The sequence below is a fragment of the Desmodus rotundus genome, chromosome 13, assembly GCF_022682495.2.
Source record: "Desmodus rotundus isolate HL8 chromosome 13, HLdesRot8A.1, whole genome shotgun sequence".
Classification (NCBI taxonomy): domain Eukaryota; kingdom Metazoa; phylum Chordata; class Mammalia; order Chiroptera; family Phyllostomidae; genus Desmodus; species Desmodus rotundus.
The window spans coordinates 44,875,813-44,890,742 of NC_071399.1; the positions used below are offsets into that span (position 1 = coordinate 44,875,813).

The 14,930-nt window shown below is 43.0% G+C and overlaps 1 protein-coding gene across 9 annotated transcripts in view; it reads left to right on the top strand.

Annotated features, from left to right (window-relative positions):
- Positions 1-14,930, top strand: part of LOC112311277 (zinc finger BED domain-containing protein 4) — a 266,073-nt gene that overhangs the window by 14,783 nt on the left and 236,360 nt on the right. For 3 of the 9 annotated variants that reach the window (XR_008425925.1, XR_008425926.1, XR_008425924.2), the window contains exon 4: positions 11,931-12,048. The exons of 3 other annotated variants lie outside the window; for them this stretch is intronic. The gene's annotated coding sequence lies outside the window, so the exon portion shown is untranslated. 3 more of the 9 variants (XR_006656717.3, XR_006656718.3, XR_002975453.4) reach the window with 3 other exon arrangements.

Sequence of the window (14,930 nt, forward strand, 5' to 3'; positions counted from 1 at the left end):
GATCTTTGGCAAAACAACTCCAATTGTATGATGGTTTAGTAATTTAGGGGACAATTTGAAGGCTATTTTACCCCATAGTCTAAAGCAGGGGTGTCAAACTCATTTTGACTGGGGCCACATCAGCCTTGCAGTTGCCTTCAAAGGGCCAAATGTAATTTCAACTCCTTAACAGTTAAGGAGTACTTACATTTATACAGTCCTAAAATTACATTCAGCCCTTTGAATGCAACCATGAGGCTGATGTGGCCCCTGGTGAAAATGAGTTTGACGCCCCTGGTCTAAAGTCAAGGTCTAACAGGTCAAGGAATGTTATAACAGTAAACCAATTCCATTTCAGTCATTGCATGATAGTTGTACATGGACCAATCTGCTAAAATTTGACACAGTGGACTCCCTTTGGGAGTCAAAACAGAACAACTCCTGATGGCACAAAAGTATAAACCCCAAACTATAACCATAACAAGACCCCAGACAATGTGGGAATATATAAACAAAACTTGGATCCATAATTCCATTATTCCAAATGAGTGCTCACAAGAAAGTCTTAGTTTCTTATCTCCTGCCAACTGATAGTGCAAGCAGTCCTAACTGGACCCAAATGGCATGAAGCCTAAGCTGCATGGATAACCTGCCAAGCAGTACCACAAAGGTCCTAAATAGACTCAACTGGCACAAAGCCCAAGTAGCAAGAAGACCCTCAGTGTGCCTGCTGGTTTCACTTGCCCAGTATTGGAGTCCATCTTCTCTCCATACCTGTTTCCTTTAATCAGCTAGGCATTTCAGAAAGCTGACGTCTTAAGCAGGAGTGGAGGAAAATAGTCTAAGAAAAGCTCCTGGTAGCTGTTGGGAAATCTACACAGTCCAGTTTTCCCAGGGTTGGCCTGCAACAGGCAGCTGAGATTCCATCCCAGGCCCTCCAGGACTTACGGAGGTTCATGGTAGCCCGTTTGGGTTGCAAAAGACTGTAACTGAATGTAGTGGAGGTTTGGCTGCCCACAACCACAAAAGCCAAACTCGTGAGGCAGGTGTTGGTGCAAAAGGAAAGAGATTTTATTCAGGAGGCACTCAACTTGGGAGAATGATGGACTCCTGTCTCAAGGACCATCTTAATCTTCTGGCTCAAGCCTTCAGTTCTTAAAGGGATAGGGATGGAATGCCTTTTATTCCTATCCAATTATCTTTCAAAGTTTTGGTGTACTTGGGGCCTTATCGATTCATCTTTTTAGCTTTCAATGCACTGGGGCCCTATGCATTCATCTTTCAAGCTTTTGGCATGCTCAGTTCCTATGCATTCATCTTTCTAGCTTTCCATGTGCACTCAGGACCTATCCATTCATATTTCTGGCTTTTGGTGCTTGCCCAAGCTGCCATCTTGGCCAATGTGGGAGATTGTGTATAGTAACAGTTGTGGTTCTTTGTTTCTTTCTACTTTAATATATATTCCAAAATTGCTCAGTTAATATTTTTACTCTGATAACAGGACTATTATTAATTTCTAGTTTGATTTTACTCTATCTTTCCCTTTAGGTGCTTAAACAATAATACTCTGGTTTTCTTTTGTTAAGTCCTGATTACTTTTACCTATAATCTCAAAATTAAGGGGCTTAATGATATGCATTCATTTATAACATCCTAGCAATACATTTCTTTTTTTTCTTTTTGAAAATAAGTTTTATTTTTCAATTACACGTGACATACAATATTATATTTCAGGTGTAAACCACAGTGATTAGACATTATATAACTTACTAAGTGATCATCTCGATAATATTCCCTATGCTGCATTTTACTCCCCTTAACTATTCTTTTACTACCAAATTATACATTTTAATCCCCTCAACCTTTTTCACCCAACATTTCTCCAATCTGGCAACTGTCAAAACGTTCTCTGTATCTATGAATCTGTTTCTGTTCTGCTTGTTCATTTATTTAGCTTTTAAGATTCAATTTTAATTGCACTTTGTTGTGTATACTATTATAGAGTTGTCCCTGCATTTTCCCCCTTTGCCAAGCACCACCCAGCATCCCACCTCAGTAATCCCCCATGCCATTGTCCATGTCCATGGATCATGCATATATGCATATGTTCTTTGACTAATCAATCCCTTTACCTTTTTCATTCAGTCCCTCTCTCCCCTCTGCCAGCTGTCAGTCTGTTCAAGTATTTAAGCTTCTGTTTCTGTTTTGTTTATTAGGTTATTTTGCTCATTAGATTTCACATATAAATGAGATCATATGATATTTTTCTTTCACTAACTGGCTTATTTTACTTAGTGTAATAATCTCCTTGTCCATCAATGCTGTTACAAAAGGTAAGATTCCTTCTTTTTCACTGCTGCATAGCATTCCATTGTGTAAATGTACTACTGCTTTATGTACATATGCATCTACTTATGGGCACCTAGGTTGTCTCCAGATCTTGGCTAATTAAATAATGCTGCTATGAACATAAAAGTGCATATATAATTTTGTGTTGGTATTTCAGGATTCTTAAAATATATTCCCTGAGTGGAAACACTGGGTCAAAAAAGTGTTCCATTTTTAATTTTTTCAGGAAACTCCATATTATTTTCCACAGTGACTCACCAGTCTGCATTCCCACCAACAGTGCACTAGGGTTCCCTTTCCTCCACATCCTTGCCAACACTTGTTAAATCAACACTTGTTGATTTATTGATGGCAGCCATTCTGACAGGTATGAGGTGGTATCTCATTTTGGTTTTAATTTGCACCATTCTGATGATTGGTAATGTTGAGCATTATTTCATATATCTATGGGCCATCTGTATGTCCTCTTTGGAGAAGTGTCTATTGTGGTCCTTTGTGGGGAACTGTTCCAAGCTTGGGAAATGTGGCTCAGCCCCCACTCGGAAAAGCCAGTGGGGAGCGAGGTTGGCGGGTAGGACCCACATCCATGGATAGGTTCTCCAGTGGGAAATCAGGCCTGCATTGACCTTGACTGCTATGAAACTTGCTCTTGCTAAAACTCCCTCACCCTGAGGCAGGAAATGTTTACTGAGTATCCTTATTTTCCCCAAATCTGGGCTAGACCTTCAGCTATGGAACATAGCATTTTCGACCACTTCTCCCTTTACATTGCAAATATCCTCCTTTGATGTATTCAGTGACACCCTCTCCTTTGTCTGCAATACATAACCACCGAAAACAAACTTTGCATAGTAAAGGAGGACCATCTTTGATGTAAGGGGCCTAGAAAAAACAATAAAAGCCTGTCAAGGCAAGGGTTGGGGCACTCTCCTCTTGAGGGAGTGGCCACGCCATCCCTTCTCCTCCACTGGGTTTCTGTAGTCCATGTGTATTTTTATATTGTGGCCACAACAGCAGATCCTGCGGGCCAGGATCTGCATCATCTGGTGCAGCCGCATCATCTGGTGCCCAGGAACTGGGACCCAGGTCTACGAGCCACAGTTGTGGTCAGTACACCAACTTCTTGGGAGTTGCATGCAATAGCCCAGGTAAGGACCTACGGCACCGAGTGCTTTTCGGTTAGGTAGTAGGGTGTGTTGGATTCAGGGGAAAAGGGATTCCTTCCCAGGTCTCCCTCTCTCGCAACTGCTTTGCAATTGTACCTTCTTTAGTAAGCAGGAGCCTTGCTGTCTCTCCCAAGCATCTGCCACAGTCTCATGGGCATGGGTCGAGCAGTTAAAAGCCACAAGGGTGCTCGCCACTAGAAGACACCCATGAGAGGAGATGATGGATGTGGACCGGGACAGAACACTAGGTTTCCCTGCCAGCTGCAAGCAAAAGTCCACGCAATGATAGGCACACTGTAAAAACACTCACAGGCCCATACCCGCAGCATAACCCCCAACTAGGTCTAGGCTTGGGAGAAAGAGCAAAAACTTTCCCTTTAAGCAGCTTTAAAAACAGCAACTAGTTTACAGGGATGTTTTAAAAGCATCTCAGTAAATTCTTTCTTTTAAGCCGCCTTCTTGCGGTCCTTTGGATTTTGCCTTTTTGCTCTGTCCACCTGCATAAGGAAACACTGATAGTGAATGAGTGTTTTGGTTTCGACGGGACTCTGAAGATCGCTTTCCAGAAGAATTTAGTGTTAGTCACAATTTTTGTATGAGAGCTTTTGACATTCGCCAAGCTCCAAAGACAAAAGGCACTTCCTCCCCTCGGCCTGAGAAATCGGGTGTTCCCAAGTGAGTCAGAACCTTGCGAGGGTGTCTGGGATCAATTCCCGAGATGTGCAGGGGCCTTATAGGGACCTCCAACATCACCTAATCTAACTTCTGGCTCATCCAGGGAAGTGCGATATAAAGGCTGGTCACCTAGGGCTTCCAGCCCCATCCGTGTGTCTCTAAATGCTTGGGGAGGACCCGAGACCCATAAGCAGGGTTAGGGTACCCGGAAAGTCCGGTGCCTCTCTCCCTGACAGTCTTTCACCAACAGCACATTTTGACCCACCACACTCTATCCCTTAATAGCTAACTAGTTAGTGTTCAACATAGGTGGCAGATTCTGAAAAGACAACAATCAAAAGTTAAAAGGAACCATTTTAATAGCAAGAATGGGCTCTGGCTTATCTAAAGAGCAGGAACTTTACCTGCCAGTGTTACAGCAGCTTCTCCAGGGAGCAGGTTGTAAGGTTAAGGAACAGCATCTCATTCAGCTTTTATGAACTATAAAGGAATATTACCCTGCTTTTCCTAACAAAGGAACCTTAGATATCCTGGTTTGGGAAGAAGCAGGTGGTAAGTTAAAATCTTTACAGGACAGTGGTGTTCCTATCGGAACTCAAAATTTATTAACTTGGGGAGTAGTCAAGACTGCTCTCATGCCCATATGGGCTAAGAAACAGGAGCTAGTTACAGAGGAGGATAAGGAGTCTAGTTCAAAGAAGGAAGTCATGTATGATGTAGTAGAAGAACCAGCAATGAAAGTTCTGCCTACAGCCCCACCTGAGGATCTGCCTCATAGTTGTCGCTCCTTACTTCAACTCTGGGAGCATTCCTCCTCGCAGAATGACTCTCCACCAAGAGAGCCAGAAAATTCAGACAGGTATCCTGTTTGCAACAGTGCCTTCGGCAGGCAGAGGAGGCTGGAGATTTAGATGCCCTTTCAATCTTCCCCATTGTAGTCAAGGGTCAAAGAAATGTCCATGAGCCCCTTCCTTTTTCCCTGTATAAGGATCTAAAAAGGAGCATTAGAGAAAATGGACTTAAGTCTCCTTATACTAATGGGTTATTCCAAGCCATCACTGACAGCTATAGAATGGCCCCTTGTGACTGGATTGCTCTGGCCAGGACAGTCTTAACTCCAGCTCAGTTTACGGTCTGGCATTCAGAGTACTCTCAGTGAGCCACCCACCAAGCAGCAGAAAATGCACAAATGAATAATCCTGTCACCTCTCTATGCTGCTTGGGTCTAGGGATTTTGCCATGGCCGCGGATCAGGCCAGGTTTGATCCTCATGCTTTTAGTCAAAGTGCTCAGATTGCTCTCAGAGCCATGAAGGCTGTGCCTGATTCTCAGGCTAGGGAAACTTCTTCCTTTACCAATATCCATCAGGGTGCTGTGGAGGCATATATTGACTTTATTGATCGCCTCCAAGAAGCCATTGAAAGGCAAATAGATAATGACAGAGCAGCCAAAGCTCTTTTGTGGCAGCTAGCTTATGAGAATGCTAGCAAAGACTGCAGGGCCGTTATAGGACCCCTGTGAACTACGACCAAAGACATCAGTGAGTTTGTCAAGGCTTGCCAGGATATCGGCACAAAGCATTATAAGGCTTCCCTCTTGGCTGCGGCAATTAAGGGAGATCCCAGATGTTACAACTGTGGAAGCCTGGTCACCTGCTCAAGGACTGTTCGTCCACCTCAAAAAGGGGAAAAGGTAATGACAAGTTTCCCCCTGGGGATTGTCCATGCTGTAGCAAGGGCAGGCATTGGGCAAAGGAATGCTGCTCTAAATTCGACAAAAACAGCCAGCCCATTCAGGGAAACTTCCAAGAGGGCACCCGCTCCAGTGCCCCCAACCCCAATCGGAGCTTTCAGAACAGTAATCAATATCAGGGAATTCGAGAAAATGCACAATTCCCAACCTTTGTGCAGCCACCTGTGGAAGTGCAGGGTTGGACTTGGTCACCACCGATGAGCTCATCTTAAAAGAACAGGATCAAGTAATTACAGCTCCCACCGGTGTCTGGGGACCTTTGCCCTCAGGAACAGTCAGTTTTAATCTTAGGGAGATCCAGTATTACTACCAAAGGCATATTTGTTCAGCCAGGGGTCATTGACTCAGGCTATCAAGGGAAAATTAAAATCATGCTTAAAGCTTCTGGCTATCATATTATTCCCGCTCAAACGCGAATTACCCAGCTGCTCTTACTCCCCTATGTAATCTCAAAGACTCAAAATACAGTGAGGGGAGGAGGCTTCAGTAGTACAGACAACCAGTCAGTTTTTTGGACAGAATCAATTAAGTTAAATAAACCAATCTTACAAATAAAGATAAAGGATAAGACCTTTCAGGGCCTCATAGATACAGGAGCTGACAGCTCTGTTATCTCAAATCAGTTTTGGCCTCTAGAGTGGCCTCTAACAGACAGTGGAACTCCTGTCACAGGTGTTAGAGGAGTTTCTCAACCACAAATCAGTGTATGGTCTCTTAAATTTTACGGAAGAGAAGGAAAGGTAGGGAGAATTCAACCATATATCTTACCTATGCCCCTTAATATTTGGGGCAGTGATCTCAGTCAGTGGGGGGATGCAAATTTCTCTGACACATTTTCCCTAGTGGCCACTGCTCTCATAACTCCCCTACCACTTACCTGGTTCTCCAATATGCAGTTATGGGTTGATCAGTGGCCACTTAAAGGAGAGCGGCTTGAACAGACCTGCCTTTTAGTCAAACAACAATTAGAAGCAGGTCATATTGAGCCCTCTAATAGCCCCTGGAATATGCCTATTTTTGTTGTACCAAAGAAATCTGGCAAATGGAGGCTTATTCATGATCTAAGAAAAATCAACGAAGCCCTCCAGCCTATGGGCCCGCTATAGCCAGGAGTCCCTAATCCAACTTGCATTCCAAAGGATTGGCCACTTTTAGTTATTGACCTAAAGGATTGTTTCTTTACAATTCCTCTAGCAGAAAGAGATCAGGAGCATTTTGCATTCTCCCTGTCATTTACAATTCTTGGCCTTTACAGCAATTTCAATGGAGAGTTTTGCCTCAGGGAATGCTTAACAGTCCAACTATCTGCCAGCATTTCATTCATACAGCCATTCAGCCAGTAAGAAATCAATTCCCTGCTTCAATTATCTATCATTATATGGAGGACATCCTGATCGCAGCTCCTTCACAAGATATTTTAGCAAAAACTGCTTTCTTTCTTAAAAGTTCTGTGGCCTCTGCTGGGCTAGTAATTGCTCCAGAAAAAATCCAGCATTCAGAACCTTGGAAATATTTAGGCTGTATCCTTTTTAATAGGACAATTCGGCCTCAAGTACTTCAAATTAATCCACCCAAGGATTTAACTCTTAATTGCCTCCAACAACTCCTAGGAGAGACCAACTGGGTATGCGACCCAGCCTTGGAATACCTACCCCACAATTAACTCATTTATTTAATGCCCTTTAAGGGGATCCAGATGTTAATTCCCCCAGAAAATTGTCCTCTGAGGCCCTATAAGAACTGAATATAATAAATAAGCATATTGAACACAGACAACTGACTAGAATTGATTCCCAGTTTCCTGTCTGGCTTTTCTGTTTCCCAAACTTAGGCACCCCAATGGGTCTTATAGGACAGCTGTCACCCCACTTAGCTATGATAGAGTGGCTTTTACTGTCTCATCAACCACAACGCACTATTACCACCTACATAACTGAGTTGTGCCATCTTATTATAAAAGGGTGTGAGTGAACATAGCGGCTGTTTGGATATGATCCTGCCTTTATTCACATCCCTTTAACTTGTCTATTTACAACAATTGGCAACTCAATCTTTAGAATTTCAGTGTACCATAGCTGACTTTGTAGGGGGACAAGAAACCAACCTGCCCTCAGATAAACTGTTTCAAAACATTCCATTCCTTCAAATAAGGCTAGCAGAAAATGTCAGCCCAATGCCAATAACTGGGGCAAGAACTGTGTTTCTTGATAGGTCCAGAAAAACTGGACGGCCTGGCAAGAGGGCAAAAACTGGAGAAATTTTGTATCCTCAGGACATTCCTCTACTCAAAGAGCTGAGCTTTTCACTGCAATCATGATCCTATGGCAATGGCCCCAGGAGCATTTGAATATAGACTGTGACTCAGGATATACTGTTTATACTATTCTGCATCTAGATCAGGCATCAATTAAGACTTCTATTGACCACAGTCTACTTAACCTATTTGTGACCCTACAGTCCCTCCTTGACAAGCAAGAACACCCCCTCTTCATTACTCATGTCGGATCCCATTCAGGCCTGCCTAGCCCCCTTGTGGATGGTAACAATAAGGTAGACACTTTAGTTAGTGTCCTTATTACTGCCTTCCAGCAAGCTGCAGCTTCTCATCAGTTTTTTCATCAAAACAGCCAGGCACCCCAAAAGCAATTTGACTTTCCTCACTTCCAAGCTAAGTAAATTATTAAGGAATGTCCTGATTGCCAAGCCCTTAGCAAGGCACCCCCATCTACAGGAGTCAATCCTCGAGGACTAAGCTCTCAGATAATTTGGCAAACGATGTCACTCATTATGCTCCCTTTAGGAAAGTCAAATATGTTCATATTTCTATTGATACTTATTCTGGGTCCCTACATGCATCTGCTTTAACAGGAGAGTCTACAAAAAAATATACAAGCCCATTGGCTTGAGGCCTTTCATCATTTAAGACAGCCTCAGCAAATTAAAACTGATAATGGCCCTGGATACCTTGCCCATTCCACTCAGGTCTTTCTTCAGCGTTGGAATATCCAACATAAAACAGGAATACCTTACAATCCAACCAGTCAGGCAATTGTGGAACGGGCTCATCATCCTTTTAAAAATCTTCTTAAAAAACAAAAAAAGGGGAGTCATGAGTACTCCCCAAAATATTGGACTATGTTAGCCATTTTTACCTATAATTTTCTAAATTGTGATGAATCACTCTGTACTCTAATTGAAAAACATTTTTAGACAAAAAAGTCAAAACTGCCTTACCCTCAGGTTTTATATAGAGATCCTCTGGGAGACGGCTCTTGGCAGGGCCCTATAGATCTCTTAACATGTGGAAAATGGTATGCATGTGTTTCCATTCCTACAGGTACTGTCTGACTACCAGCCAAAAGAGTAAGGCCTTATCATGAACAGAATAGACACCAAGCTCCACTACCTGGAGGCAAGAACCAATCAACTGACATACCAGATGGCCCAGCTTACCCTGAACAACCAGAAGGAACATGCACACCCACAGTGTCACACATGGGTCTGGGTCCCTTAATGGAGGAGGATGGGGTCTTCCCCAATGACAGGGGCCGAGGCTCAGATGCCTCCTGCAGAGGCCAACAACCCCCTGATGCCCCATAATGTTCCCTTTAGGCATGTCCCCAACACATGGGGGGACATCAAGGCTCTTAATGCTTGAGTCAAGGAGATTCTTGCTGAAACAAAAGTAGAAGACACCCCAGAAAACAGGTTTATTGCTTACCTAGCAGTGCTTTCAGCCAATTTGGCTAAAACTTTGCTTTTAATTGCTATTATGCTTTGCCTAGTGGGGCAGGGCCTACCTACTGAGTTTAATTCCTCTTATATTGGGCCCACATTATTGATCCACCAGTATTTAAGCTACATACCTGGTGGAATGTTGAGCCTCCCTTTTCCACTAATGATATTCAGTGGACTGGAGGAGTGTGGATGCCCCCTGATGGCCCATTAGAAGAAAAGAAACACTGGTTACGCGTGCCGAAAAATACTGTTTATGCTGCTGAGCACCTACCAGTTTGTTTTTCTGTCCTTATTGACACTTTATGCTTTCCTTTAAAGGAGCAACCTTACGCTGCACACAAAGAGCAACCCAGTGATTATTATCAGCTTTCCATGGTGGCCACGGTTGGCCTGCGTGCCCATGAGGGGGTTTACCATACTTTCAATTCCCCTCTAGTTCCTCCTTGTACCTTAGACACTAGTCGTAATGGCTCAGTCTTCTGGTCTTTATGCAGAGGACCAAATGCCACCATTGCTTTTCACCCCCAAAGCCCTTTTGTACTTGAGAATTGGGGAACTGACTGGAGAATATTAGCCAAGCCTGACACAACAACAGTTCTGGCTCAGCCTCAAAAACTATATACTAATATGTGGTGGGAGGGGCCTGTGCACCGGGGCACCTATTATCAGAATCATTTCTCCCAACCACACTAGCCCAGGGCATTATAACTCTTGGAAAATGGGCTTGCCTTTTATTACTCGGAAACATTTGTATATAAAAATTGGTTGTAACCCTAAAGTTGCTCCGGAATCTTCCTACCAGACTGACCCTCCAGAACAAGACTGGGTCACGGTTTGTACCTCTCACCCCTACTTGTTTTTAGCAACACCAGGGACAGCGCAGGTCTTTTGTAATGAACCGATAGAGATTTAATCTCTGCATGCCCCTGCAGGTTCCATATATGCCAGTTGCCTTACCCATCTCAATATTACTCAGTTAAATCCCACTACGGTTTGTATAGTTAGAAGACAAACTCAAGTATGGGTGCCAGTTGACATAACCAGGGAGTGGGAGGATCCCAATGGCATAGTAGCGCTTAACAATGAGCTGGTATCTATACCAGTCTGAAGGTTTGTCAGCACCCTAATTGCATTCATTGTCTCTGCTATAGTTATTGCAGCTACTGCTGCCACGCCAACCACTGCCCTGGTTGACTAATTTCAAACTGCTCATACTGTGGATGTTCTCTTTACCAGTATTACTCTAGAAATTATTCAACAGGCCCAGATTGATCAAGAGATTCTGACTCGCCGATCCATGGTGGAATCAGCACTCAACTGGATCGAGGAATGCCAGGACGCACTAGTGGCCCGCGAACAGCCGACCTGTGTTCCTGAGTTTGCCAACCTATGTGTTACTTCCCTCCTGTGGAATTCTAGCCAATATTCCTGGAGCGATATTCAACATCCCCTAAGAGGGGCTTTTTCTACCAATTTAAAAGGACAAATTGATAAATTGCAGGTAGAATTACATCAGCAGCTACAGGACATTCAACGCCTAATTAAGCAAGACATTTTCTAAAGGTGACAATCTCGGCTGGCTAAACCCAAAAAGTTGGTTTGATGGGCTTAATCTGAGAATGTGGGTCTTGGAGCTGCCAGTGGCTTACTGATTATAATAATGCTCTGTGTACTCTGCTGCATTTGTGAATTATTTTCCCAGGGTCCTGTGAGAGACCAGCAGATAGCAAGCTTTGTGGGGTCTATAGCGATCTTAACTAAAAACAAAGGGGGAAATATAGGGAACTGTTCCACGCGTGGGAAATGTAGCTCAGACACCACTTTGATAGGCCAGTGGGGAGCAAGGTCTGGTAAGCAGGACCCACACCCATGGATAGGTTCTCTTGTGGGGAATCAGGCTTGCATTGTACCTAGACTGCTGTGAGGCTTGCTCTTGCTAAAACTCCTTCACCCTGAATTGAAGCAACAAATGTGTATACTGAGTATCTTTAACTTTCTAAAATCTGAGCTAAACCTCCCAAGTATGGAGTGTAACCAGTTCAACCACTTTTCCCTTTACATTTGCAAATACACTTCTTGGATGTAATTAGCAACATCCTCTCTTTTGTTTTCTGTAAAAGGTAACCACCCAAAACAAACCTGTGCATAGTAAACGAGGACTATCCTTGATGTAATGTGCCTAGAAAAAACAATAAAAGCCTGTCCAGGCCGGGGTCGTGGGGCCCTCTCTCTGACTTAGAGAGTGGCAATGCAGTCCCTTTTTCTCCACAGGATTTCTGTAGTCCGTGTGTATTTGTCTATTGCTGCCACAGCACATGGATTCCACCGGCCGAGATCTGCATCATATGATCAGTTTGTTCTACAGTTGCCTGACTGGTTGGATTTTAAGGTATTCCTGTTTTATGTTGGATATTCCAATGCTGAAGAAAAATCTGAGTGAATGGGCAAGGTATCTGGGGCCATTATCAATTTTAATTTGCTGAGGCTGTCTTAAATGATGAAAGGCCTTAAGCCAACAAGCTTCTATATTTTTTGCAGATTCTCCTGTTAAAGCAGATGCATGTAACTCACCAGAATAAGTATCAATAGAAATATGAATGTATTTGAATTTTCCAAAGTGAGGGTAATGAGTGACATGTGTTTGCCTAATCATTTGAGAACTTAATCCTCGAGGATTAACTCCTGTTGATGGAGGTGCCTTGGTAAAGGCTTGGCAATCAGGACATTCTTTAATAATTGATTTAGCTTGGAAGTGAGGAAAGTCAAATTGCTTTTGGGGTGCCTGGCTGTTTTGATGAAAAAACTGATGAGAAGCTGCAGCTTGCTGGAAGGCAGTAAGGACACTAACTAAAGTGTCTACCTTATTGTTACCATCCACAAGGGGGCTAGGCAGGCCTGAATGGGATCCGACATGAGTAATGAAGAGGGGGTGTTCTTGCTTGTCAAGGAGGGACTGTAGGGTCACAAATAGGTTAAGTAGACTGTGGTCAGTAGAAGTCTTAATTGATGCCTGATCTAGATGCAGAATAGTATAAACAGTATATCCTGAGTCACAGTCTATATTCAAATGCTCCTGGGGCCATTGCCATAGGATCATGATTGCAGTGAAAAGCTCAGCTCTTTGAGTAGAGGAATGTCCTGAGGATACAAAATTTCTCCAGTTTTTGCCCTCTTGCCAGGCAATAGCAGTCCGTCCAGTTTTTCTGGACCTATCAAGAAACACAGTTCTTGCCCCAGTTATTGGTGTAGGGCTGATTTTTTTTCTGCTAGCCTTATTTGAAGAAATGGAATGTTTTGAAACAATCTATCTGAGGGTAGATTAATCTCTAGTTCTCCTACAAAGTCAGCCGAGACACACTGAAATTCTAAAGATTGAGCTGTTAATTGTTGTAAATAAACCTGAGTTAAGGGCATGTGAATAAAGGTAGAATGGTATCTAAATAACTGCTGTGTTCTCTTATGCTCCTTTATAATACGATGGCACAACTCAGTTATATAGGTGGTAATAGTGTGTTGTGGCTGATGAGACACAAAAAGCCACTCTATTATAGCTAAGTGGGGTGACAGCTGTCCTATAAGATCCTTTGGGGTGTTTAAGGTTGGGAAATAAAAATCTGGACAGCAGACTGTGGATCAATTCTAGTTAGTTGTCACTGCTGAATATGTTGATTTACCATAGTTAATTCTTGTAGAGCCTCGGGGGATAATTTTCTGGGGGAAATAAGATCTGGGTTAAATAAATGAGGTGTTGGGTATGTATTCCAAGGCTGAGTCATACCCAGTTGGTTGCTCCTAGGAGTTGTTGGAGGCGATTAAGAGTTAAATCCTTGGGTGGATTAATTTGAAGGACGTTGGGCTGAATAGTCCTATTAGAAAGAATATAGCCTAAATATTTCCAAGGCTCTGAATGCTGGATTTTTTTCTGGAGCAATTACTAGTCCAGCAGAGACCACAGAGTTTTTAAGAAAGAGCAGTGGAAATAAGGCTCCAAGTGGTAGCTGAAAAATGGCCTCAGTTTTAAAAGTGCCATTTATTTTTTTGATCCGCTCATTAAATAAATGCCACTTTTAAAACTGAGGGCATTTTTCAGCTGCCACTTGGTGCCTCATTTCCTCTGCTCTTTCTTAAAAACTCCGTGGTCTCTGCTGGACTAGTAATTGACCATATGATCTCACCTTTAACTGGAACATAATCAACAAAAGAAAAAAGCAAACAAAATATAACCAGAGACATTGAAATTAAGAACAATGAAACAATAGCCAGAGGGGAGTGGGGAGGGGATGGTGGGGAGAGGGTTCTATAGGAGCTACTATAAAGGACACAAGGACAAAATCAAGGGGTAGGGTAGAGGTGGAGGAGGGAGGTGGGACTGGCTGGGGTGGGGTGGAGGGATGGGGAGAAAATGCAGACAATTGTAACTGAATAAAAATAAATAAATAAAATTAAATTTAAAAAAAGTGTCATTTATTTTTCTCTGCTTGGAGGACAGGCTCCCTGCTGTTTCTGTAAACTGCAATGAGTTTGAGCAGCAAGTTAATTGCCCTGTTGTTCTCAGAACCTGGTAGCTCCTAGGTTCAGAGTTTGCTAGGAAAGTGGGAAGGATGGCAGGGGTCGGGGAGCTCTGCTTAAATATGTTTTAGACAAAAGTGGTTATGTGCCAAGCACCTTTTGTGACTCAATTGACTAACCATTCCCTCCAGGACAATAGCCAATTCTTTCCCAAAGAAATGATCAGTGTTTACAGGGAATGAGTTAAAAATGGTACTTAGTCTTCTGTGGAGAAGAGCTAGTTCTCCCTGGGAGACAGTACACCTATATTTCATTTTTACGAGAAAAGGTCATGGCTCTGGCATAAACAAGGAGGATTCTTAATATTTCTTTAACACATTACACCCCCGATCCCACTTATAGTATGCTTTAGATTGACAAATTTATGAACACATTCATAACATTCAGAAACAGTTTTTTTTTTCCTACTGGCAAATACATTTACATTTTCCTTATTCTTGGTGATTACTGCATTCCTTGAGTGCGCTAAAAAGTGAGAAGTCTGAGACTGGCGGAAGATGGCAGCAAAATAGGTAGGAGCGGAGTCCACTTCCCCTCAACACCAGTGAAACACCTAGCTGACCTGAGGAGCAGAGCGAACAGCAATGGTATTCCAGCATATATAAAGATCGGAGACCAAAGATAGAGGACAGTGAGAGATCTGATGGTAAGAAGAGAGCTTAAGGACAATAAGGTCCCTGGGACCAGCATGGGGACCAGGGT